At 37.0% G+C, this 25,584-nt stretch overlaps 1 protein-coding gene across 4 annotated transcripts in view; it reads right to left on the bottom strand.

The window, feature by feature from the left end:
- Gfrl (Glial cell line-derived neurotrophic family receptor-like) overlaps window positions 1–25,584 on the bottom strand; it is a 305,325-nt gene that overhangs the window by 161,403 nt on the left and 118,338 nt on the right. The gene's annotated exons all lie outside the window — the stretch shown is intronic.

Raw genomic sequence — 25,584 nt, 5'->3', positions numbered from 1 at the left:
AATTACTCACTACATCAGGGCAACTGATTACGAAGTGACAAATTCGAACTACTTATCTTGCCGTCTCGCTGACGCTTATATTATTTAATACGAGAGTGAGAAAGACGGTACGATACGAACTTCGATTTTTAAATTTCGTAGTAAAGGCTGACCAGAAAACCTGACGCGAGGGCAGCACTTCTCTGTTTTATATTGCAACATACTTTAGACTTACTATACGATACCTACCAGTCATATTGGCAATGGTGTCGGTGATGTTATTTAAAGGAATATTTTGTAATCCCTCTTACTTTTTCTATGAAAAATACTTTTATACATTATGAATTATTTTCTTTCCAAGGCTATGGATAATCTTTAGCATTTTAACGCACAAAAACACAAAATAGCACTTTAAAATAGCACGCGCAAAGAACGTTAAACTTTGATAGCTATAGACAGATGAATGAATTTAGTGTTACCAGTGCAAGGAATTAGTTATATTGGTTTTCCGCAATATGGCGAGGTGTTTTATAAATCTGGTCAGCCTTTAGGCCTCTTGTACTGTCGTATTAATTCTGTTAGTCACAATTTACTATGTTAGCTCCCGAACTAGAAATAGGGTCAAGTTCAGAAAGATATTTATCTATAACCTACTTCCTTTCAAATGACGAGCGCCTTTTCTAGCCGATGGTACAGTCAGCGTAGAGTATTGGGATGAAATAGAACAAAATAAATATATCAACATAACTTTCTTAGCTAATGAAAGGACGTTTAAATAGTACATAAATAAATAGAAACCGGTAGCACTGCGGCACGTCACCTGCTCTGCTGATGCGTGTAATCTCGCCGGAAGACCAGCGCTGGCTCCACCAAAGGAGTCCGCATTTTATGCTGAGGCGGGACCATTTCGGGCACATAAAAATAAGTGTTTTTTTACTTATTTTTGTTTATTTTTTGTATTTTGTATTTTCATTTTATTTTATTTAACTTTATTATTATTATGTTTTTGTTCTGTATCTATTATTTATATGTGTGTGTCCCGAATAAATCTTTTCATTTTCATTTTCATTTTTAATCTGCTGCGAACCTTACAACTACCTACCGCGTAGGTACCTTACCTACTGTAGCTTCGAACCTCAAAGGATGTTTATGGGGCTCCATACCCGAGGGGTGGAAAAGGTAGCCCTGTTAACGTCGCTATACCTACTGTCCGTCCACCTGTTCATCATTGGGGTGAACCTCAAGAATCGAGATCGGCAGCTATAATAAACACAAAAGAAAATAACAATACAAAATAATTACCAAGAATAATAACGAAACAAGCTATAATATAATTAATAAATATAATGTGTGTGTGTGTTTGTGTGTCTCAACCGTTGTAATTTTTGGGAAATTCTATGGGAATTTTATAAAATTTCGATTCATCTGCTGGATCTATTGGTTAACGTGAGCAAAGCCGACGATATGGTGTAGTTTAAAGTGTATTTCCATTGCCATTACACATACAAATAGCAAAAAGAAATAAAATGTAAGATGACTCCAAGCCGCGCATATTATGCGCAAGAGCAGGGCTTAGATAACTCTAAAAATGTATAGAAATGCCATTTATAGTAATACACTAGTGTTTACCCGCGGTTTCGCACACGTAAATCTAGCAGCTGAATTGAAGTTTAGGAATTTTGAATAATTTCCGTGGGAATTCTCGAAAATTAAATCGTAGTTTTCATTGATGTTACATTAAAAACGATCATGTCAAATTTCATGTCTCTAAGCCCAGCCGTTGTTGTTTCGAGATTTTATCCCTATCCCGTACGAATATTGGAATAAAAAGTAGCCTATGTTTTCTTCCAGATGTCCAGCTATCTACCTACCAAATTTCATCCAAATCCGTCCAGCCGTTTCAGCGTGAAAGAGTAACAAAAATACTCACTCACTCACAAACTTTCGTATTTATATTAAGAAGGATTTTGACATAAGTATGTGTGCGTCCGATTCACGCCTGGCCGGTTTATCTACTATGAGCTTACTCATCTTCTATTATTGCTCGCTTCATTAACACGACCAAATTGGCAGCGCCTCTATAAACGCGTCTGAACAACCAACAGTTCTCATAGAATTTTACGAAGTACTAAATACTTACACTAAGACTGATGCTGATTGTACCTTACCCCTCATGTTTTCGTAACAAATACTTTCTCAGAAATCATTAGGCTAAAAGCGACTATTGTGCGGAGTGTACATAAAGTACGGCATTGAATACTTTCGTACACACAAACAAATCATGGTGGTTAATGGATTTGTTTGATTATTAAATAAATTGACGTATTTTGCCCTAGAAAATTATAAGTGACTAAGCTTTTGCTAGCGATTTTTTCTATTTTGAACATGAAACTACCGTGAGACTCACTCATATTAATATTTTTATTGTATTGTGTGTTGCGGCAGCCGCCGAGTCGCGTGCTCCTGAGAAGAAGGGCTACGAAATAGCCCGAAACATGACGAGCTAAACCCGATTTAAGACGTGAGTTATCCGTTACAATAATCATTTAATATGATCTTTTCAAGTAACGAAAACCGTTTTTACCCCCGACGCAAAAAGAGGGGTGTTATAAGTTAGACGCTAATGTCTGTCTGTGGCATCGTAAGTCTAACGGATGGACCGATTTCGATGCCGTTTTTTATATGTGAAAAAAAAAATTGCGGTGGTTTTTAAAAAGCTAAGTTTCGTTAGAGGTTCAGCCATTTTTGAGGTATATGAACTTTGAAATGACAATGTAGGAGGGTTTTCACTTTTCTAAGTTAGTTAGGTTATGTTGTATTAAAAAAAAACAAGAGCGTGTCGGACACGCCCAAGATAGGGTTCCGTACCCATTAAGATAAATCAAGTAATATTTTTCCAAGGATTTCGTATTGTGTAGGGAATCTTCCAAGTATAGGTATATTTTATACCTAAGGCTGCTATTTACTCTTGAACTACTAATAATTCTCAAGCAATCTTAGCCGTTATAATTTTTCTTGTAATTTTGACATACTTGCTACTATCCTGATTTTTTTCAAATTTTTCCATCCAACAGTTTAAATTTTAGAGGGGGGGGGCGCTAAATTTTAATGAAAATTTGCACTTTAAGTTGAATATTTCACAAACATATCACTGAATTGTTTTAAAAGACCAATGGTTTTAAAAGACTTAGCCAACGATACCCCACACTATAGGGTTAGTCGAGAAAAAAAATCACTTCCACGAGATTTTTTACTATTTTTTATTTTATCACTATGTCGGCGTGACTGATATGTATATTCATGCCAAATTACAGCTTTCTAGTACTAACGGTCTCTGAGCTTACATGGCGATACTATAAGGGTTCCTAGTTGACTACGGAACCCTAAAAAATGAAATAAGGTTTAGGGGTCGGGGTCACCACTTTAGGGGAAAAATAGGTGTGGGAGAGTAAAAGCACCTTAGTCGGGATTACTTAAACTCGTTTACTGATCTCGAACTACCACTGAACAGAACTTCCTACATTACGAACGTACATGCTAGCTTATATACTAGAATATCTCTAAGGTACTGAGATGGCGGCGTGGCTTATCTGGATCGATCGCGCGTGAGATAGATATTACTGCATTCCAAATCAATCGACACGATCCAGATAAATCATGTGCCAGCCACGGCACATGAGGTAATCGGGTTTTTAAAATTTTAATACATTTTTTAATTTCAACTGGGCGTGCAGACCTGCAGTGCAGCACATAACCTGAGGAACCCTGTGCTCACCAAGGGCCTTTAGACCATAGGTTTAAGCCTATAGGCCAGAGATGATGATGATGATGAATACCCAAATCCTACTTTGTCCTACTAATATTATAAATGTGAAAGTTTGTGTGAGTGAGAGAGTGAGTATGTTTGTTACTCCTTCACGCAGAAACGGCTGGGCGGATTTGGATAAAATTTGGTATTTAGATAGCTGAACATCTGGAAAAAAACATAGGCTACTTTTTATTCCGATATTCCTACGGGATAGGGATAAAATCTCGAAATAAGAACCGCTGGGCTTAGAGTCATGAAATTTGATATGATTTGTTTTTAACGTCAATGAAAACCACGATTAATTTTTGGGAATTCCCACGGGAATTTTTAAAAATCCCGAAATTTAAATTCAACTGCTGGATCTAATGATTTACGTGTGCGAAGCCGCGGGTAAACACTAGTATCTCAATAACAGGCTCTCAAGCAGAGGATCGTGGGTTCAAATCCCGGCTGGCACCTCTGAGTTTTTTTTCGAAATTCGTGTGCGATTTCTCATTTGAAATTTACCACGACCTAATATGGTGAAGGAAAACATCGTGAGGAAACCTGCACAATCTGCGAAGCAATTCAATGGTGTGTGTGCAGTTCCCAATCCGCACTGGGCTCGCGTGGGAACTACGGTCCAAGCCCTCTCATTCTGAGAGGAGGCCTGTGCCCAGCAGTGGGACGTATATAGAGGCTGGGATGATGATGATGATGATGGTCATAGAGTTTTGCGACACGCGGCATTCATGTAGGGTACAGTCAGTATCAGAAGTGGATGCTTGTGGTGCTCAAAATGATCTAACCACCCTTAGGGTTGCCATAACCATAACCCTAAGAGTGGTATGAAAAAATGAAAAGTCCTGACAAAAATCCTGACATCACACTAAAAGTCCGGACATTTTCTTGTAACAGAGATTTGACGTAGGTTGAAGGACGTGCCGGCGCGGCGCTGCGCCATGACACTTCCATTGTGACACGAAAATTATCGATACAAATGATTAATTTTCGTGCCACAATGGAAAAAAATAACAGTAATTTCTAGCTCGTACTTGCGTTAAGGGAAGATTGTAGTTTTAATTTCAGCAAATAATTGGCTGAGATCTCTTTAGCTGTAATTTATCCCATGTACTCATAAAAAACGGTGGAATTAATGTATCATGAACAAATATATATAGTTTTTTTTAAATTACCTAGGTTATTTGCAAAAATCCGGACACTTAGTAAGTCCGGCCGCAATCCTGACAAAGGGTCAAAAATCCGGACATGTCCGGACAAATCTTGACGTATGGCAACTCTAACCACTCTTTCTTGGCAAAAAAGTCGTGTGTAGATAATTTTGACCACAGTAACCGCACATCCACTTCTGTTGCCGACTGTACGCTTAGTTGCGGATGATTGTCGCACGCTGCAAACGGTATTATTAAGGAATACAGATTTTAATAAGAGATTTCCTTCGGAACGCGCTCGGCTGAGTGCAGGCGTTTTTACATTATTTATGTAACTACGTAACGCGTGTTCGGACGGGGTTCCGCGTAGAGAAAAGAACAGAAGGACCGATGAATAAGCTTGATTTAGACCTGCAAGATAAATGATGCAAGCATTACATTGCGAGGCCGCAAAGCCAACAAGTTTGTAGTGGTCAATCGAGCGGTGCAATGTATGCAATTCTCACGATTTTTCTTGCAGTCCTAAACTGGGTGATATGATTGATAATACAGATAGTTTAAGATCCCGGGAAGGACATAGCATAGATTTTTATATCGGTAATCATGGCTTAAGTGGGTGAAAAGTGGGGTGGAATTTTATATGAGAATTTCCTCATTCAAACGTGAAGCTTAAATTTTGTGTAATAATGAAAAATAAAGTTGTACGTGTAAGCCCCATTTAGATCACAGACTATTGAGGGAGAATGAATTCAGTTGATCAAATCAAATACTTACCGCAATGTAGTGAAACTTGTATACCCAGTTTTCTAGAACACAAACAAGGGTTATTTATTACACCATTTAAATGAGAGAGAGAGAGAGAGAGAGAGAGAGAGAGAGAGAGTTTTTTCTACTGGAGATTCGTTTCTCGCCTACTGTGTGTACTACACTACGGCCGTGTAAGCGTTATGTGAAACAATATAACGAAGGAGTATAGGGGATTAGGAGACGCGCTCTAACTGGTCTGGAGGCTTTCTAATCCTGCCGTAAAGCAGCAGTGCTTGCACTGTTGTGTTTCGACGTGGAGAGTAAGACAGCCGGTGAAATTACTGGCACTTGAGGTATCCCATCTTAGGCCTCTAGGTTGACAACGCATCTGCAATACCCCTGGTGTTGCAGATGTTTATGGGCAGTGGTGATCTCTTACACCCACTTGCTCGTTTGCCATCCAGTCGAATAAAAAAAAAAGGTACATAGATTAATTTCTCGCCCACTGTGTGTACACTACACTACGGCCGTTAAGCGTTATGTGAAACAATATAACGAAGGAGTATAGGGGATTAGGAGACGCTCCAACTGGTCTGGAGGTTTCGGATGCAAAATGTAAACTTGAGGCGCTCCTGAATTTTTTCGTGTATACCTATATAAATTCTGGTTTAGAAAAACCAAGTGAGAGGCGAGTTAAGCTTTGTGTGAGTAAAACACGGTACTTGACGGTACTAACAGATTTTAACAAAAAATATGGTTCACATGTTTGGTCATGTATATTTTATGTCGGCGGCCGATCGTTAAATCCGCCAGATCACGGAATTCCTAGGCATATCGTGAAATGGCGCCATCACGATGTGCCTGAGAAACAATACGGTAGATCGATTAGAAAACGTGAAAATGAGTACATTATCATGGTTTTTTTTGTTTAATGAGTAAAATATAATTACATTATTCACTGAAATTATATTTCTTAACTAGAAATGTTATGTCGAGATTTTTTTATTATTAGGTAAAACTAAGACCAAAAATTGTAGTCAAGCTTTTATTTAGTTTCACCTGAACGGTTGTCTGTCTATAGTCATAACTTGCAAGTTGAATTCGACCAACTTCCACTAGTCGGATTATATTGAAATTTGGCATACTTATGTAAATTGCGTGACAGTATACAATAATCTGGTAGTGACATTCGGGTAGTCCAGCCAGGATCGTCTGCGCAGGACGCAACTCTTCAACGGTTAATGGCATCGGCTCGAAATTTGGTATGCAAATGTAGTTTAGGTGACAACGCAAGTACAGCCAACGAAAAGTACAGTCAGCAAAAAAAGCTTGTATTAAAAATGTTTTTTTAACCTAAAACTTATTTTTAGTGTAGGGCAGTAGGTACGGCAAATATTTCTACTTTTGATTACATAATTACTCGATAACTCGTATATTATGATTTATTTTTATCCTGAATTTCGCTAGTTTAGCTTTCGTTAACCGTGTGTTGAACCAATCCTATACCGAAGTCACATATCAACACAAACACTGCACTCACATAAACACGTCCCTTCTCAAATGTACACATATAAAAGCTATACAAACTACAACGGTACGTGCCATTGCGATGCGTCTGTGCCATTTGTGCCATTGAGTTTGTTTCGTCGACGGAATTTCTAATATATAGACAATTTATAGAATTCTCTACGAAAATTATTGCCACGAACTGTCTGGCATATTGTGATGCTTTACAAGTGATGTTTTTTGTTTGTTAGTCTGTTTACTCTTTTGAAAACTGCTTAAATCTTTGCCAGGGAACACTATACATTACATTACATAAAATCACGCCTCTTTCCCAACGGGGTAGGCAGAAACTACATCCTTCCACTTGCTACGATCCTGGCATACAACTCTCGCTTCCTCTACATTCATAAATCTTTTCATGCATGCACGTCGGTTCAGAGTGTACTCCTAATCCACACACCTAACCTAACACCAAGAAGTAGAATGTTTTAGGGGCTGTTTCACCATCCATTGATTAGTATTAACTGATGGTTGAATGTGATGACGTCTCTATTTGTTTTGATCGAATAGACGGAGACGGCATCACATTTAACCGTCAGTTAACACTAATCAATGGATGGTGAAACAGCCCCTTAGGCTATTGCAGTCATTTCTAATTTAATGATTTTAATTCGGGTTTTGTTTCGCGTACCTTGGTTTTAGAGAAGCTGGATATTTCGGCACAGTTGCATGCGCCGTGATTACGAGACGACTGACTTCTTATTGAACTGTAGGTGTACCTACCGGGAGATAAGATGATGTTTCCTATTTATCCTACACCCAAACAATAAGCAGCGTCATTCCCCCTAATTACTAATTGCACCCCACAAATCATTCATACCCCCCTTTACGTCCCTTAACGCCCCGCGGTAAACAAGCCGCGAAGTCACCGGTCTAATTACCCACACAAAGGATTTCGACTCGAGAATAATTTATCTTAAGATTGAGGCGTCATAATTTAGTTTTAGCTTTAATGCTAGAAAGTAGATTTAGTTTTAAGTAAGTATTTATGTGTGAGTTAAAAAAACGTTTTTAAAATATACTTTTGCTATTTGACTATGAGACAAAAAACAAAGTACCTAAGGAAGCATGAAATAGTTTACACTATAGGCTGCTAATAAATAATTTACTTAACTTTAGTTTGGTAAAGTAGACGTGTTTACGAGTATATACTTTGACGAACTTTTCACAGAAGTCTAACAATTTCACGTTTAAAGATTCTTTTATACTTATTATCTATTTATTACGAACTTTCTTTAATTAAGTTTACGTTTATTAGTTGACTCAAAACTAAAGTTTTATTTAGTGAAGGTCCAAGCCAATATACAGTTGAGTTCGTAAACTTGTGAGCAAAAATTTGATCAAAAATATTTGAACACGACTCTATTGTTAACGGCGTAGAAGCGTGTTCAGATATTTTTGATCGAATGTTTGCTCACAAGTTTATGAACTCGACTGTACTGCCTACAACTTTTTATCCTGCCTCTTTCTTAACACACGTGTAAGACAGCTACGTCTATGCGACGCGTATTTTTATGAACAAAATCCGTCCTTCTCTGCCTCTATTTAATCAACACATACAGGGTGTCTTTAAATTATTCCGAAACATTTCAGGAAGTGGTTTGGTTACTTCAACTGAACACGCTTATAAAGGTTTTTCAGTAGAATTTTAATTTAAAGTGCAGTCACGCCTTTAACGAGGTAGAAGTTAAACACCAATCAATTAAAAAATCAGTTAGACCTGCTGAAATACTTAAATTTTGAATAAATTTTAGAACACCTTGTAAAGTGTCACGCAGACCCAACTATCACGACACCACACAATATACAAATATTTGTCGCACAAACATAGCTGTTTCGCACATACAGTAATGAAGTAAGGGAGATTTTAGTTCATTTACCTCAGTACCTAATTAAGAAGTTAAATGAACGAAACATTTGAAATGGAACTAACAGGTCACGACGACGTTCGTGGCGACTTTTAAAGTAGTTCCTATGTTTTAGTCATTGAAGTAGGTCGGAGAGCTAATTATACTCGGGGACGACCTAAACGACCTAAATGGTCCTTTTATGTGCAATTAACGTCTGCGAGATTATTACTTTTTAACGCCAAAAAAAGATAATTTATTGAATCAGGCGTTACTTGCCAGATCCATATAAATAAACTGAAACAATTACTTTGCTAACCCGCGACCGCGCCAATAATAGAGAATATCAATTTAGAAACGTCGATGTAAAAAACCGGCCAAGAGCGTGTCGGACACCCCCAAAATAGGGTTCCGTAGCCATTACGAAAAAAAAAGTAATATTTTTCTAAGGATTTCGTATTTTATACGGAATCTTCCTCCAAGTTTAGGTATATTTTATACCTTAGGCTGCTATTTAAGAGTAAAACTACTAATAATTTTCAAGCGAACTTAGCCGTTATAGTTTTTCTTGAAAGCTTGATATACTTACTGACTTAGGGTTCCGGAGCCAAAATGGCAAAAATGAAATCCTTATAGTTTCGCCATGTCTGTCTGTCTGTCTGTCCGTCCGTCCGCGGCTTTGCTCAGGGACTATCAATGCTAGAAAGCTGTAATTTTGCACTGATATATATGTAAACTATGCTGACAAAATTACATTAATAAGAAATTAAATAAAAAAAATTTAGGGTACCTCCCATAGACGTAAAGTGGGGTGATTTTTTTTTCTCATCCAACCCTATAGTGTGGGGTATCGTTGGATAGGTCTTTTAAAACTATTAGGGGTTTGCTGAGACGATTTTTCGATTCATTGTTTTTTTTGCGAAATATTCAACTTTAAAGCGCAAATTTTCATCAAAATCGAGCGTCCCCCCCTCTATAATCTAACCTGTTGGGTGGAAAAATTTTGAAAAAATTCAGAATGGTAGTAAGTATATCAAATTTACAAGGAAAATTATAACGGCTAAGATTTCTTGAGAATTATTAGTAGTTTAAGAGTAAATAGCAGCCTAAGGTATAAAATATACCTAAACTTGGAAGATTCCGTACACAATACGAAATCCTTAGAAACATATTACTTCATTGTTTCATAATGGCTACGGAACCCTATCTTGGGCGTGTCCGACACCGGCCGGTTTTTTAGGTAGGTTAGGAACTAACAATACCTGGCAACTACAAGCTCGTCTTAAATAAACGCGATAGCATCAAATTCCGCAAAGGAAATCCAGAACCCGTGGAACCAGCCCTCCGACCTATTGCCGACTGATTTATTTTCCTTTTGCTCTTAAGATCAGTGTACATTTATCAATCGCTTCTGCTCAACAGCGGCGTCTTTAGCCCATGTAGCGCCCGTGTGCAATTATTACTTTAGCGCCTTTTAGGAAAAGCGCGGTCAAAATGGAATACGTACAAAGTGCCGCGGACGGCGCCCCTAAGACCACTGCGCCCGTGTGCAACGCACACCCTGCACTATAGGTAAAGTCGCCCCTATCAACACATTCAGGGGCAACAACCCAACAAGTTATACAGGATAGTTTTTAATTCATTTGAATAATTCGTTTGGATTCGCGCTGTCATCGTTCATCCACCATCACCTCTCATATTTCGTTTTCTAGATTTTTTTTTCCGTACAACGGCAAAAACTACTAGACACTGGCAAAATTGTCCTCCAATGGACAGAGCCATATTTTTTTAAAGAAACAACAACAATAATTCGTTTGACAGAAGCCAACAATATACCTACGGTACGGTATTTGACAGCTTCTGAATTTGCTACGTCCTATAACTATTATTATGAAAATTTTAATAATTATGCAGCCAATGTTTGGCGTAAAGTGAGATTAATTAGGTAAAAAAAATATCACGGTGATTTTTGAAAAATATATATATATCTAACACTTGTCATTTACCATAATTTTTGAATATCTCTTTACAAGAAAGGAATATACACGAGTAAATGTATATTTCTCTTATGATTAGTTCTGTACTCACTTTGTCGAATATTACTAAGAACATTCTCAAAACCTACCTTTGCGTATACAGAAGCTTAAATACTACCTATGCATTTAGTTTTGCAGTGTTCTGTGAAAAAAAAACTGTATTTTTGTAAAAGAACACCAAATAATTTATTTTCATTGATTAATTTATTTGTGCGACTCGTTCACTTTTAATAGCCTAGAATCTATGAGTCTAGAGTCAAGCGCAAGCGAGCCATAAGTATTCTCTGACCTCTATTCGCTTTTCTTATTGGCTTCGATACCAATAAACCAGGCTGGTTTTATCAAGCCGCCCGAAAACCCCACGGCACCGGCTTTTCATTTAGCTCTAGACGAGATGGGATACATCTCAAATCGCTTTTTGTACAGTCGAGTCAAAGATATCTTTATACCGGGTGTGGCCTGTAATACGAGCAAATAACTAAAACATAGATCATGCTCGTCAAACGGAACAACATTTTAGTTCAGCGACTTATAAAAATAATTATTTAAAGCAATGTAAAGCAAAATGCTTGATGTCTGTAGCGTGATAGGTGACGTCAGTTGTGTTCTAGAATGGCGTACATTGATAGCAGTATTTAATTTGTTTGAAAAAGGGGAAATTCAAAGACTCCATTGTTTTTAAAAATCGCTCGTATTACAGGCCACACCCGGTATTTTATTACCTTGTCGCTGTCACTTCGTGTTTGAACTTTTGTATAAAATTGACAGAAGGCATGAATTGACGAGTTAAGTGTAAGGATATTTTTTACCTCCAGTTGCTTTGGTCGGAAGCGACATCCACACCGTGAACCTCGGCTTTAACCAGATCATCCGTCCATATCGTTGGTAGACATCCTACGCTACGCTTGCCGATCCGCCGTTTCCATTCAACTTTTCTGCCCACCTTTACCCAACCTAAAGTAAAATCATAATCATAACCCCGCGTATATTATACAGGTACAAAACAGAACGTAGACCGAAATTTTATCTTCGTCTCTCTCTACGTTTACAGGCGTGCAAAGATAGACGAGTTATGATCGGGGTTATATATCATTATCATCACAACCCTCGAAAAACAGATAATCGTAGGAGGAGAAAAGTCCTCGAGTGGCGGCTACGAACCGAAAGACGAAGCGTTGGCAGTCGTCCCACTAGGTAGACTGACGACATTGTGAGAGTTGCGGCCAACTGGTGGATGCAAGTGGCGAGTTGTCATTCATTGTGGCGTTCAAGGGGAGGCCTTTGTTTAACAGTGGACGGCTAATGATGATGATGACGATGAAGAGCCTCTTCAATAGGCTAACAGTCAAGGAAGCAAGGATATATTTTTTTACTTAGCTTGTAGTATGTCCCAATGCTGGGCAAAAGCCTTCCCTTTTTGCTTCCACTCATCCTTACTTTTGGCCGAATCTTGCCAGCGACGCTGGAAACAGTCCAAATCGTCCAGCCAGCGCCTCCTAGGTCTACCTGTGCTCCGGTGCCTGTCACAGGGAAGCCAATCTGTGATAACTATGGCCCAGCGATTTGGATGCATATGGCAGACGCTAGACGTGTCCCGCCCAGTCCCATTTTAATTTGGCGGTCTTCATCCCCACATCGACATTTTGAGTTCTGGAGTGCAGATCAGTGTTTCTGATTCTATCAGATCTCGAACACTAAGAATACTGCGCTCCATAGCGCGCTGGCAAACCTTGAAGGAAGTAAAGGATAGTACTTTATAAAAATCATTTTTGTTCATCGTGTCGAAAAATGTACACTCCGAACCCAAAGCAAGAATAAAATCATAACCCCGCGTATTTTATACAGGTACCAAACGGAACGTAGATGGAAATGTTATCTCCGTCTGTATAGATGGCGTGCATAGATAGAGGGGTTTATGATCAGGGTTATATAACTTGCGGAATCGATTCTTGCAAGTCCTTTGTTCTGTATGAAAATTAAACTGATCTCCGATAGGTTGGAATTTCACTCATGATTCGCTTTAGGTCTCTCCAATAATGTCTCAGTTTTGGTTGTTAAAGAACATGTTAAAATAGCGTACGAACATTTGACCAATCAATCATTTAATATAGAATTTAATTTAGTTTGTATTATCATTAGCTTAAAAAAGTTGAAGAACCCCAATTCTGAAATTTCAAAGTTGAATATCTCAAAAATGGTTGAACCGATGGTTGAAACTAGATATTCCTGCCTAAGAGTTGGCTAGGCATACGAGTATGTCATGATGTGCTTAATAAAAACACGGCAACACAAAGAGAGCAACGTATTTGTCGATATTCCTAGCTACATACCGGCCACATCTTAAACTTGCTTTCTCGACCACTGGTCACTTTCACTGTCACTTTAGCTTCAGTAGGTACTTCGACGAGCAAAGCGAAGAAGAGTGTTAAGTACAATTGCAACTACAATGCGAGCACCACGTGTTAGCGGCCGGCGAAGCGCCAGAACAAAACTAAATTATTAATCTACGCCATTGTTTTGGATCTAATGTAGATATTACATCATTTGTTGAAACGCTGAAATTACTTTTTGTTTTTTTGGTTTTTAATCAGCTTACAAGTCTTGTCCTAAGTCATCACAAACTCCATGTAATCTACTTCATCGAGGTACATCTTCCATTTTTTATTGTCATCACTTAAAAAACTAATACACAACAACTCGAACTTCCTCGAATCGGTAAGCCATCTTAAAAAGTAAAATCACTCCGTACATTCGCAGACAACAAACAATAAAATACAAAAAAGAGAGAAAAAAGTACAAGACTACTTTGTATTCATGACTTTCAATAAATAAGGAGGCAGGGCGTTCGGATTCACTTGGTAACGACAGTTTGCTAAGTGGATGGCAAGTTTGACGCATCCATATTTAATGACATCCATGGATTTTTGGTTATTGTTTTAAATAACTTTCGGGATCGAAGTTAGATTTCCGATCACTGTGAAACTTAAAAGTGGAAAGAAACAAGTCGACGTCTCACGGTTCGGTTTGAAACCTTACTGACGCGGGGTAAGATTCAAGTTAGGATGAAGTTTCTTTTGACTTACGGCGATTTAGTTTCGGATGTTATGGGCTTCAATCAAAGTTTGGGTCGTGGAGCTTGGTAGGGATCCCTTCTAGATGTTTCTATGAGTACAGTCATTGTATTCGTTATTTAAAGTGATAATTTATTCAATTTTGAAACTTAATTACTGCTAGAGAAATCTTCAGCTCAAATTTCTTCGACAAGGAAGAATTTAAACCCTATATGACATTAAATATACCTATAATTCGTGCCAATGAGACGTTTTATGTTTTATCCTTTTTGAACATCTTGAAAAATCAGCAGCCAATAAGAGATTATGTGATTAGTTCTGTCTTTCTCAAACTAGTTTAGCGGGATAGAGAGGCTATGAGCGATAATAGAATTGGGTAGTTCTGTTGGCTTCCCAGACTTAATTAATTGAATCTGCAGAAACGATACGGACGATACATTTCGAGTTATGTATAGGTTGGACTGCTTCGAACGTATCCCAGAGAAATATTAATTAGAATTGTCGATGGTTTTCTAAGGGAAAACAAAAGAAATTTGAGTCAAAAAACTGTTACAATTGTAATACAGTTGCTAATACTTCTAAATTGACTATTACTAAGTGCAATGTTGTGTTAAGTTTCACATTTGCGAGTTCGTTCTTTATTTCTTTAATGTAAAATTGAACAAACCAACTTTGTTTAATGGCTGTATAGTACCTAAGCACCTTGAAAAGTCACTTCTTTTTAGAAAAATCTTCGCAGCTTCATTCACCAACTATAATTCTTTGGCAGAGACACTTACATTTTCTTCTTATAAATCATTGTCGAATCGACTAGCTGCTACGCTGAGTTTGGCATGCTAATGAGATCTCCATTTTGTCAAGCGACCGGTCGGACGATTTTTCTTGGATATTTTATGGTAATGTGCGATGAAGGATTTTTCTTTCTTACAACGAGAATCCAGCTTTGAGCTGGTTCGCGCTGGAGTTCTGCTGGAGGCGTTATATGAATAGCTAGATGACGAACTTCGCTTGGGCTGAAACTTGTATATGTATATACGTGTTTTCACACAGAAGACTAAGCTAGATAGATTGTTCGCACTGAAAACCCACATAGCAAATATATTTCAAATCGTTAGAACCATTACTGAAATAAATAAGTAGATAATATAATGTATAAACATTTGTTGTGGGTTAATAAAACTTTAATTTGATTGAACCTACCGACTGCGCCAGAGGACAATTGAAAGCAGGCTGGCGGTTAGTAAAATATTGATTCGGTGTTTCGAGCCATGGGCAGGTTTCATGGTCATGATCTAGAATCTAAATTTGGAAGACAGGACTTTTTAATTACAAACAAGTTATAGGTAAGATGACCTCAACCTCACCTATGTGTAGGTAATAAATTAAAAAATGGCAAAAATCTATGTTGTATTTGAAATAACAGTGAATCAAATACATTTGTTAATTTCCTCTGGAAATTGTAAATTTAATTGGAGCTGTAATTTTTTAGGAACACCTCGCTTGTTGAAAACCAAAATGACACAATACAAAAAGTGCTACTTTTCAGTATGGCGATGTAAACTTTTGAGTGGCCTTTTACGATGTGTAACTAACTAGAGATGTATTTATTAATCACTTTTAAACATTCAAAACCGATATATAGGTTAGTTGTCTTCCAATTTTACAGTTACTTAGAAATAGAAAACGTGTGGCTGTAACAAAATGATGAGTTTAAAAAAAAGTTCAGTAATAATCATAAATTGTAAGTTTTCACAAAAAAACTTCGTGACTTTACTGTTTTTACGGGTGGTGTCCATAATCGTTAAGCTTACCACTTGTAAGCAGTGTTAGCGGCACTTGTTCCTATTTTCCCAGTATTTTCCAGACAGTTTACCCAAAGAACTCGCCAAGTAAGCCGGCAATCGTCGAGGTGCGGAACCTTTTATATCGATCCCGTTCATCGACAGGTAATAAATCGAACTCGAGCTATCGGTACTTTTGTTCGATAGAAATCAGCGGAAACAAGAGAGAACTTGCGATGATTTGGACTCTCGGGCTTGTAATCTATTTTTCAGATGTTTTCAGTCCTGTCGCCGTATTGTCTGACGCTCTGACGTTCGCGATCGCATTCGCCATCTCATTCTACCCTCATCATTAACCGTGTGACATAAAGAAATAGTGAAGACGATTGCGATTTAAGTTCTAACAATAAGGCCTCTGATTTTTCAGTTTTGCACGTTGCAGTGGTCGTTATTAGGTGCTAAATGAGATGAAAAAACGTGTGGCTAACAAAATGATGAGTTTAAAAAAAGTTCAGTAATAATTATAAATTTGGTTCACAAAAAAGAAACTTTCTTGTGCCACAGGTGTGGGACCATATTCGTTGTTACCACTTTTAAAGAGTGTTACACTTGTCCTCATTTTTCCAGTATTTTGCCCTTTTAAGTTTACCCAAAGAACTCGCCAAGTAAGCCGGCAATCGTCGAGGTGCGGAACCTTTTATATCGATCCCGTTCATCGGCAGGTAATAAATCGAACTCGAGCTATCGTAATTTTGTTCGATAGAAATCAGCGGAAACAAGAGAGAACTTGCGACTTTGATTTGGACTCTCGGCTTTTAATCTATTTTTCAGATGTTTTCAGTCCTCTCGCCGTATTGTCTGACGCTCTGATGTTCGCGATCGCATTCGCCGTTCTACCTCATCATTAACCGTTTGACATAAAGAAATAATGAAGACGATTGCGATTTAGTTACTAACAATAAGGCCTCTCATTCAGTTTTCAGTTGCTTTGTGATAGTCCATTGCCTCATAATACCCTTTGGGGCTCATAAATTTTAACTCAAATGTATATTATCTAATACTAAAATGTCAAATTGTCATTATAAATTTGACTCGAAAATGTCATATTCTCTAAATACCTAAAGATTGAAATGCACAATTCATTCAAATACCGAATGACAGAAATGACAAAATATTAAAACAACTCAAACCAAAAACACACAAAAGGCAAAATGCCTAACTTTTTTTTCACGGGTGGTGTTCGAGAAATTTGATGTTGATTATGGACTTTTAATATAGTTCCTGTTCAACGTACAAATTTAGGTATTGTAACTTTTGGTTGTTTTAAGCATATGTTGTTTTGCCATGAAAGGATTTTGAAGTTTAGGTATTCAGCCATATTAAGATTCTGGTGTTACAAGAAAACAAAGTTAGGCATTCTGCAATTTAGGTATTTAGAGACCAAGAAGTTTTGAGATCCGGGAATTGATAAAAAGGTAAAATGCAATTTAGAAATTATAAGCCCAAAGCAGTTCCTTCTCTTTATATAATGGAATGTCTGACTTTTGTAAAGAAGTATGACGATCGTTTTCAGAAGCATCAACCTAACCCTGAACTTAATCTTCGACTAAGAAATAGGCACATATTTCCACGAGCACACTGTGCCCTGTTCAGAAAAAGTGTATTTTGCATGGCAGTCAAATTTTTCAATAAATTGCCAGAATATCTAAAAACACTACCACCTAACATATTTAGAAATAGAATATGTAAAATATTGAAAGACAAGTGCTATTATGACATACAGGAATATTTAAATGACATAGAATTGAACAATGCATGAATTAATTACTTATTTTTTTATTGTATAGAATGTTGTCTTCTTTTTATTGTGTAATCCGAATAATGAAATCGTAATGATGTATTAAATAATGTAAACGATAATTAAAAAAAAAAAAACATAAATTAGGTAGGTACCTACATGTAGATGAAAATCTCTTGTTATAATATTTGTACGCCGTGTAAGCGGCAAAAAGTGGTGAACTTTCAAATGTTGGCATAACACCTGTTAACCATGTAACCTGCTTTTTGAACAAATAAATCTTTGACTTTGACTTTGACTTTGACTTTATTATAGAGCTATTGTCTAGATTAGGAGGTTATTTTATTTTATTTGAATTGTTTAGAATATTGTGACTACTAAGGCGTAAGATTACTGTTACTAACACTATATGGATTTTTCTGTCCGAAATAAATGATTTGCAGACGTTTTAAACCGTTGTGCCGTGTATACTTTCAGGTGTGCTGCGATTGCCGCTAAGTGTATTCTGCATTGAAATCATGAATAGCAATTTTAATGAGAAAGTAGTACGAAAACAACTGACGCGTGCCGTGTGCTCGCGTTGTCAGGTTGTTATGGTAACGGAGCGGAAGCGGAAGGAACGAAAGGAGGCAGTCCGACTCGCACTTGGCTATTATTTATTGGTTTGCCTTGAAACTTTGATGAACAAAAAGTGTGCCGTTAAAACCAAAAGATTGAAAAAACCTGGATTATTATTATAAGATCTGAGTACTATACTTGTACTTCGGTCAGTTTCTAAAGGTTGTTTAGAATACGTCGATTAGAAAAAGAAAGAAAACAAATAATTAATTTGTATGAGAAACACGATTGTTTGTTCTCAGATCTTGGGTGTTACATATATTTATTTAAGTATGTATATATATCTATATAATTATATTTATCCGTTGCTTAGTACCCATAACACAAGCTTTGCTAAGCTTAATTTGGGACTAGGTCAATTGGTGTGAATTGTCCCGTGATATTTATTTAATTTAATGTATTTATAACAGCAGTGACACATTACAAAGGTTAGAAAAATACATAAGTTACATAAGTAGGTAATACAGAAGTTACTTGTTGATTAGTAGCAAGTAATAAAACAGTTATTTTCTAGAAGTATTTTTTGAATTGTTTTTATATTAAGTAAAAAGTCGTATTGCACTCGCAAAAAGGAAATCAACACGTCCATGATATATTTAGATGATATCATAATATTGATTGTTCCTGTAAATAAACCTTGCAGAATTTTCAGCGACGAAAATTTATTTTTATCAACTGGAAACGAATCGTTAGCAGACGATATTTCAACATGATTAATTGATATCGGTCTCGTTTCAAATAAATGGAGTACTGATTGAAATTTTTCGCAAAATTTTCAGTAATACGTTTTGGTTTTATTATTTTTTGGTAGTCAATTTAATATGAGAACTTGCCTCGTCATTATAATTCAGAGCCTTTTTTTACAGGTGTTTTGGTTATTTATCTATAATTGAGGTGTTTTAAATATGACCGCTTCGTTATTAAAAAAAAAACATAAATTACATAATACGAGTATGTTATTCATAGATCGTTATAATATATGGCTACGGTCACATATTTTTATTAATAGAGGAAGGAAAATTACCGCATACCTACTGCAAAAATAGTGCAGGACAAATTATGCCATGTGAACCCAGCGTTAGTAGGCATAATTATAATTATCATAATTATCATTATTATCCTTGTAGTTAGCAAATTCAATTACATTAGTAAAAGTAAGGGTAAAATTATTAAACTTAATAATGTTATAAGGTCGATGTAGAGACGTTACATTACCTATTTGAGCAACTTTTCCGGAAACTTACCTGAAAAAAGAAATGCAAAATTATTATTAGTAGGCACAATGACATAATTGCAATAAAATAATTATATGCTCAATACCAGGGTGGAACCTTTGTGCTACTAATGACATATTGACAGCCTATAAATCATAGCGATATTGATTATGAAATGATTCCACCTTTTAATTTAAATATCTTTCAAATAATTTAACTATTTTTTTTCCAATTGTACCATTTTAATATTTCTATTAGCGCAGGTTTTCTTACATCAAAATTATGAGTAACAAGTCATCTTGGCCTATACTCGTATTCGTCCCACTACAGCGCACAGGCCTCCTCTCATAATGCCAGGGTGGGGCGTAGTACCCACGCGGATCCAGTTCCGATTAGAAATTTCAAACACACACCATTAAATTTTTTTCAGGTTTATTAATTAGGCACACACATTAATAATTAATTTAATTGCTAATAATTCTTTGTCAATTTTCTCAATGCGAAATTCCGGGAACAATTTTTTAATTTCGAATCTCATATTTCCCGATCCCTTAGAGAGCGGAACGCATTAAACACAAGATTGAGTTGTTTAAAAGATTAATAATCAATCTAATACACCATCAATTTTCCTCTTAACTTGAGAAAACAGCGTATTTTTTTTCATTAATTCGAAGGGAACGTCTTAAAAACATTGATGTTTGGTAGACGAAGAAAATTCGTGTAGGAGGAAAAATCTCTCGTTTATAGCCGATGTGAAAGATTTTAAAATCTGTATTTTCTTAAACCTTTAGCTTAAATAATTATTGCCTGTTTTGTGCAGAGGTAAATAGCAAAATGACGAATAAATACTTACTAATGTTAGAAATGCGACAGTGAGTTTGTTTGTTTGATTTTTTCGGATTCATTCATACCTTAAGTACTGAACCAGTGAAAAGTAGGTACTATGAAATGTTGCGTATGTCAGGTTGACGGACCAGATTAAATAATAAGCTACATACATTTTATGCCCAAAATATTAGTTGATAGCGCGCTATAAAAAAAACACAGAGATAGTCGCAAGCAATATTATTATCTATGCTTTCTTTTCTAAACCTAAATAAAATATAAAATTAAGGTACATTTTTAACTTATTTTGAATATAAAGTATGTATGCTTGCTTATGTGTAAACTCTTTATTGTACAAAAGAAAATAATCAAAATACAATACAAAGTTTTAATTGAACTTACACAAAATGGATTATTTTTACCAGAGTAACGCCTGATTCAATAAATTACTAAAAGTGAGTTAGATTCGATTTCTAAGGCCGGTAAAAAAAATCGCTTGTAAAAATCTTATATTAAACCTCAAAACCCAATTGAAGTTATCCATCGCATCGCAAGTCTCAGTTCCGCTTTCTTTTAATAACCTCGAAATAATTTTATTCCATCAAAGGGCTCGTTAAAATTGACTCCCCCCCCTGTCGGGTAGAACGGTCTCCGGGGGCTAGTGATTTATATTTGTTACCCCCAAAAATAACTAGGTTTTAGGGTTGCGAAGGGCCGTGTAAAGTGAATTGGGATAAATTACATTTTGTTCTTCAGATTATCTCTGTTTCGCACATGGATTTTTTAGTTTTCCCTTGAGGGTTGGCGGAAGGATGAAAATGTAGTTCTGTTGAGTGGTTGGAAGATTCAGTGGTTAACCGGCGTGACGTTAAAGTTGGCAAATAATATTTGGGAAAAGACCACGTTATGGTAATGGTAAATAATTTGACATAATAATCATTTCGGCTTAATGTCCCAGTGCAGCGCCTATGTAATTTACACTTTTATATTACTATCTTGACAAAGTGGTCGTGGTCGCCGGTTGAGGGTGAGTAGTGAGCCATCATTATGGCTTTCTTGGTAGCATTGTGTGGTGGTTTTCCCCTTGCACACTAACTGTTCATAACCTAACTTAAAAATAAACATTTTTAATAGGTACAACCTTTTTGGCTGTAACCTGAAAAATCAATACAATTTCAGCAGGTGATTGGGTCATTTTTTAAATTATCATTACAATAGAATAAGAATAGAATAAAATTTATAATAATTTGGAACAACAATGTAGGTTTAACTAAAATCTACCTTGCAAGGCATGTGAAATTAACAGTAAGAAAAGCTTGTGACTTAGAAGAAGAGATAAATACTATCCAACAATCGCATGTAAATAAATACACGTGTTATAAAACCAGTTACCGTTACTCCCAGTTTTCGATATGGTTCCCAATCTCCACCACATCCAGCCGTAGCCCCCGGCTGTTCTCGGTACATACATATGCAAATAATTACGTATTTACGAGTACATCGGTTAAAAAAATAGGGGGGGTGATTTTTAATGCCTCCCACGTTTATTTCTGTGGAGAAACGAATTAAAATAACACTCAAAACCGTTTATAGCGACACTATTTATAACTACTAACTGCTTTTAACGTCAAAATATTGTAGTCCCTTCGATGTTGTTATAAACGGTTTTGGTTGTAGCTTGAAAATCCTATCCTATCCGATACTTTTATAAGTAAATGAGATGTGAAAATGTTTAGATTGTTCTTCCTTAGGTAATCACTTAATGAATAATAAATACAAATATGAGGAATCAGATATAGTACTATAGTAACTGTACCTACGCATTAAGTTTAATTGAAGTTTGATTTCATTCTCTGCTTTAAGCGGTAGCAAACCTAAGTGTTTGATACTTATTTCAGTTTAATACCTTCACACGTTATTGAGAAGAAGGGTCTTGACAAAAGCACGGACGGACAAAAACCGACCAAGCGTAGGTCGGACTCGCGCCGAAGGGTTCTGTACCATTTTGCAGGTGGTAGGACCTTGTGCAAGGTCCGCCCGGATTGCTACCACCATCTTGCTCGCTAATCCTGCTGTGAAGCAGCAGTGCTTGCACTGTTGTGTTTCGGCGTGGAGAGTAAGACAGCCGGTGAAATTACTGGCACTTGAGGTATGCCATCTTAGGCCTCTAGTTTGGCAACGCATCTGCAATTCTCCTGGTTTGCAGATGTTTATGGGCGGTGGTGATCTCTTACCATCAGGAGACCCACTTGCTCGTTTGCCATCCAGTCGTATAAAAAAAAAACATTATATACAACATTAGACGTAAGCAATAAAAACACGTTTGTTGCATGGGAGCCCCCCTTAAACATTTATTTTATCTTAATTTAATGGGGGTAGTTAAGTGGATATACAACTAAATATTCTATGAATATTTCGAGCGTCTACCTGTTGCCGTTATTAATATCGAGCAAAAAACGGCCAAACAATTACGTTTGTTGTATTGCCCTCCTTAAATATTTATTTTATTCAGTTTTTAGTATTTGCTGTTATAGCTCACCTGTCAACTATCTAGTTATCACGGTTCATGAGATACAGCCTGGTGACAGACGGACGGAGGGACGGACGGAAAGCGGAGTCTTAATAATAGGGTCCCCTTTGGGTACGGAACTTTAAAAAAGCGATGTTATAAGTGTTCCGTTTTTGCAAGCTGACGTACGCCGAGTGCAAAAATATATAATACTAGCCTGTTACCGGTGACTCCGTCCGCGTAGAATTCGGTTTTCTCTATCCCGCTGGAAGTATTAAATTTTCCGGGATAAAAACTATCCTATGTCCTTCCCCGGGACTAAAACTATCTGTATACCGAGTTTCATCTAAATCGGTTCTGCGGTTTAGACGTGATGAAGTAACAAACAAACAAACAGACTTACAAACTTTCGCATTTATTATATTAGTGGGATATAATCTAACTCTTCAAAAATATGTTATGTACCACAGGCTCTTTATCATCCCAGCCTGTATACGTCCCACAGCTGGGCACAGGCCTCCTCTCAGAACAAGAGGGCTTGGGCCATGGTTCCCACGCGGGCCCAGTGCGGATTGGGAACTTCACACACACCATTGAATTGCTTCGCAGGTTTGTGCAGGTTTCCTCACGATTCCACAGACTCTTATTCCGGCGTAATATATTCGTGGTAAGTACTCGTAACATATTATTGAGTGGTTCGAATAGATACATGTTTTTGCGCTTGACTGTACGGAAACCGAAAACAACATCTAAATTTAGATGCATAAAAGTTTTCCGGGCTTGGAAATTTCCTTGCCAAATATGTGTGGTGAAAATCTCCTGCGTCAAATGTTATGCTCGTTTCGGGTCGATGAACTGTCGTGTTTTTGTGTTTTTGATATGTCTAATTAGCAATTAATATATCTAGAGGAAATTAAGTGCTCTAACTGGTAAATTAATCAAATTGGTTTCCTTTCCACATTTACATTAATTAAGTTATTTATTTAGTCGATGAGCCATTACCATAAGAACCAACGAGTATTTCTACTGTAAATGCGAAAGCTTGTGCGTGTTGGAGCTAAAACGACAAAATGGACTGGGCATGCCTTCATCTTAGTCGGCCTATTCACATCCCATTACAGGGCGCAGGCCTCCTCTCACAATGAGAGGTTTTGGACCGTAGTTCCCACGCGGGCCTAGGTTTGATTGGGAATTCACACTCACACACACACACACACACACACACACACACACACACACACACGCGCACTCGCACACTTCTTAGAGATGTATTCCTTCACCGCGATAAATTTCAAATCTAATTTTAAACATGAATTTCGAAACTCAGACCCTCTGCTTGAGAGGCCACAGGTCAAACCACTAGGCCACACGGCATTTAAGGTTTAGTTTTATCTTTGTTTTATTCTATTTTTTAAACAAACGTGCAAACCCCATCAAACAAACCTCTGAAAGTAAAAACCGCGCGTAAATCCAACGTATCCCATACCAGGTCAAAAACATAGTACCTACCGACTGTCAGTTTTACTGCGACCCCTTGCTGGGACTCCGGCCAATGGCCCATCAAATCCAGGGCTGGACCCTTCCGACTCCCGGGTCCAAGTAATCAATGAAGTTTATGAGTAGGTAGATCGTAAAAATAGGTGCCGATTTATTACTTTCAACTGTGCCAATTCTTAGTATCCGCGTAGAGAGCTAGGTTTTTAGGCTACCGAACCTAAGTAGCAATCCCTAAAGCTTCGCCAGTTTATCCTTGCGCGGTTTATAACATTTTAAGTAGGCAATAGAAAGCTGCATAATTTTTTGTGAGTTATCTTAATCACGTGGACAAAGCGGTAAAAATATATAGTGTACCAAACGTAAACAGGGATTGATTATATTTTCTCGTCTATCGCGTAGTACAGGTATCGTTAGAATAGTTTTTCAAAAATGTTGGAAGTACGTTTCTTTCGATTAAAAAATACGTTTACGAAATATTATCCATTAAAGTGTCAATTTTCATTACAGTAGTTTATTGTTCTTTGCATTTTACTAGTTTGCAAATTGTTCAATTTGTTGCGAACGGTTGTGTGCTTATCGTAGAATTGAAAAGGCATTAGCGTCTTCGCCTATCGCCGCTGAAAGATTTTGGATTATTTTAGGACACCTAGTAGAAGTGGGAAAGAGGTTTGCATGACAAAAATGTATTGCACAGATATAGCGTTTCAGGTGCGGAGTATCAAGTATGGGTGTAGTTCAATGCTAACCTAAGGTGTAATAAATACTACGCTAGTTCAAATAAATCGTAAGACGATTGCGGAAACGGTTTGGATCGCGGTTAATGGCTGAATGTTGTACGTGCCGACATTATAGGGGAGAGAGACAACTAGATAAAGAGAGGGAAGAAATAAAAAGGGTTGTTAGAACAAGTAGGTACCGATGTCTTCGATTCGCACGGGCGAAATTTTGAAAAAAAGTCTCTAAATAAAAGGAAATACCTTTTTATACACCCACGCAACGCAAAGCCTTATATACTCTAACTGATGGTGAGAATCACATTAAAATCTATGCCGTAGTTTTAAAATCTAAGCGTACAGTCACCAGCATCAATATTTGACACAACAAGCGTGCATAAAAATATCTGATACGACTCTATTT

Source organism: Choristoneura fumiferana, chromosome 19 (genome assembly GCF_025370935.1).
Source record: "Choristoneura fumiferana chromosome 19, NRCan_CFum_1, whole genome shotgun sequence".
In the NCBI taxonomy this organism is placed as follows: domain Eukaryota; kingdom Metazoa; phylum Arthropoda; class Insecta; order Lepidoptera; family Tortricidae; genus Choristoneura; species Choristoneura fumiferana.
This window is presented reverse-complemented; position numbering and strand designations above follow the sequence as displayed.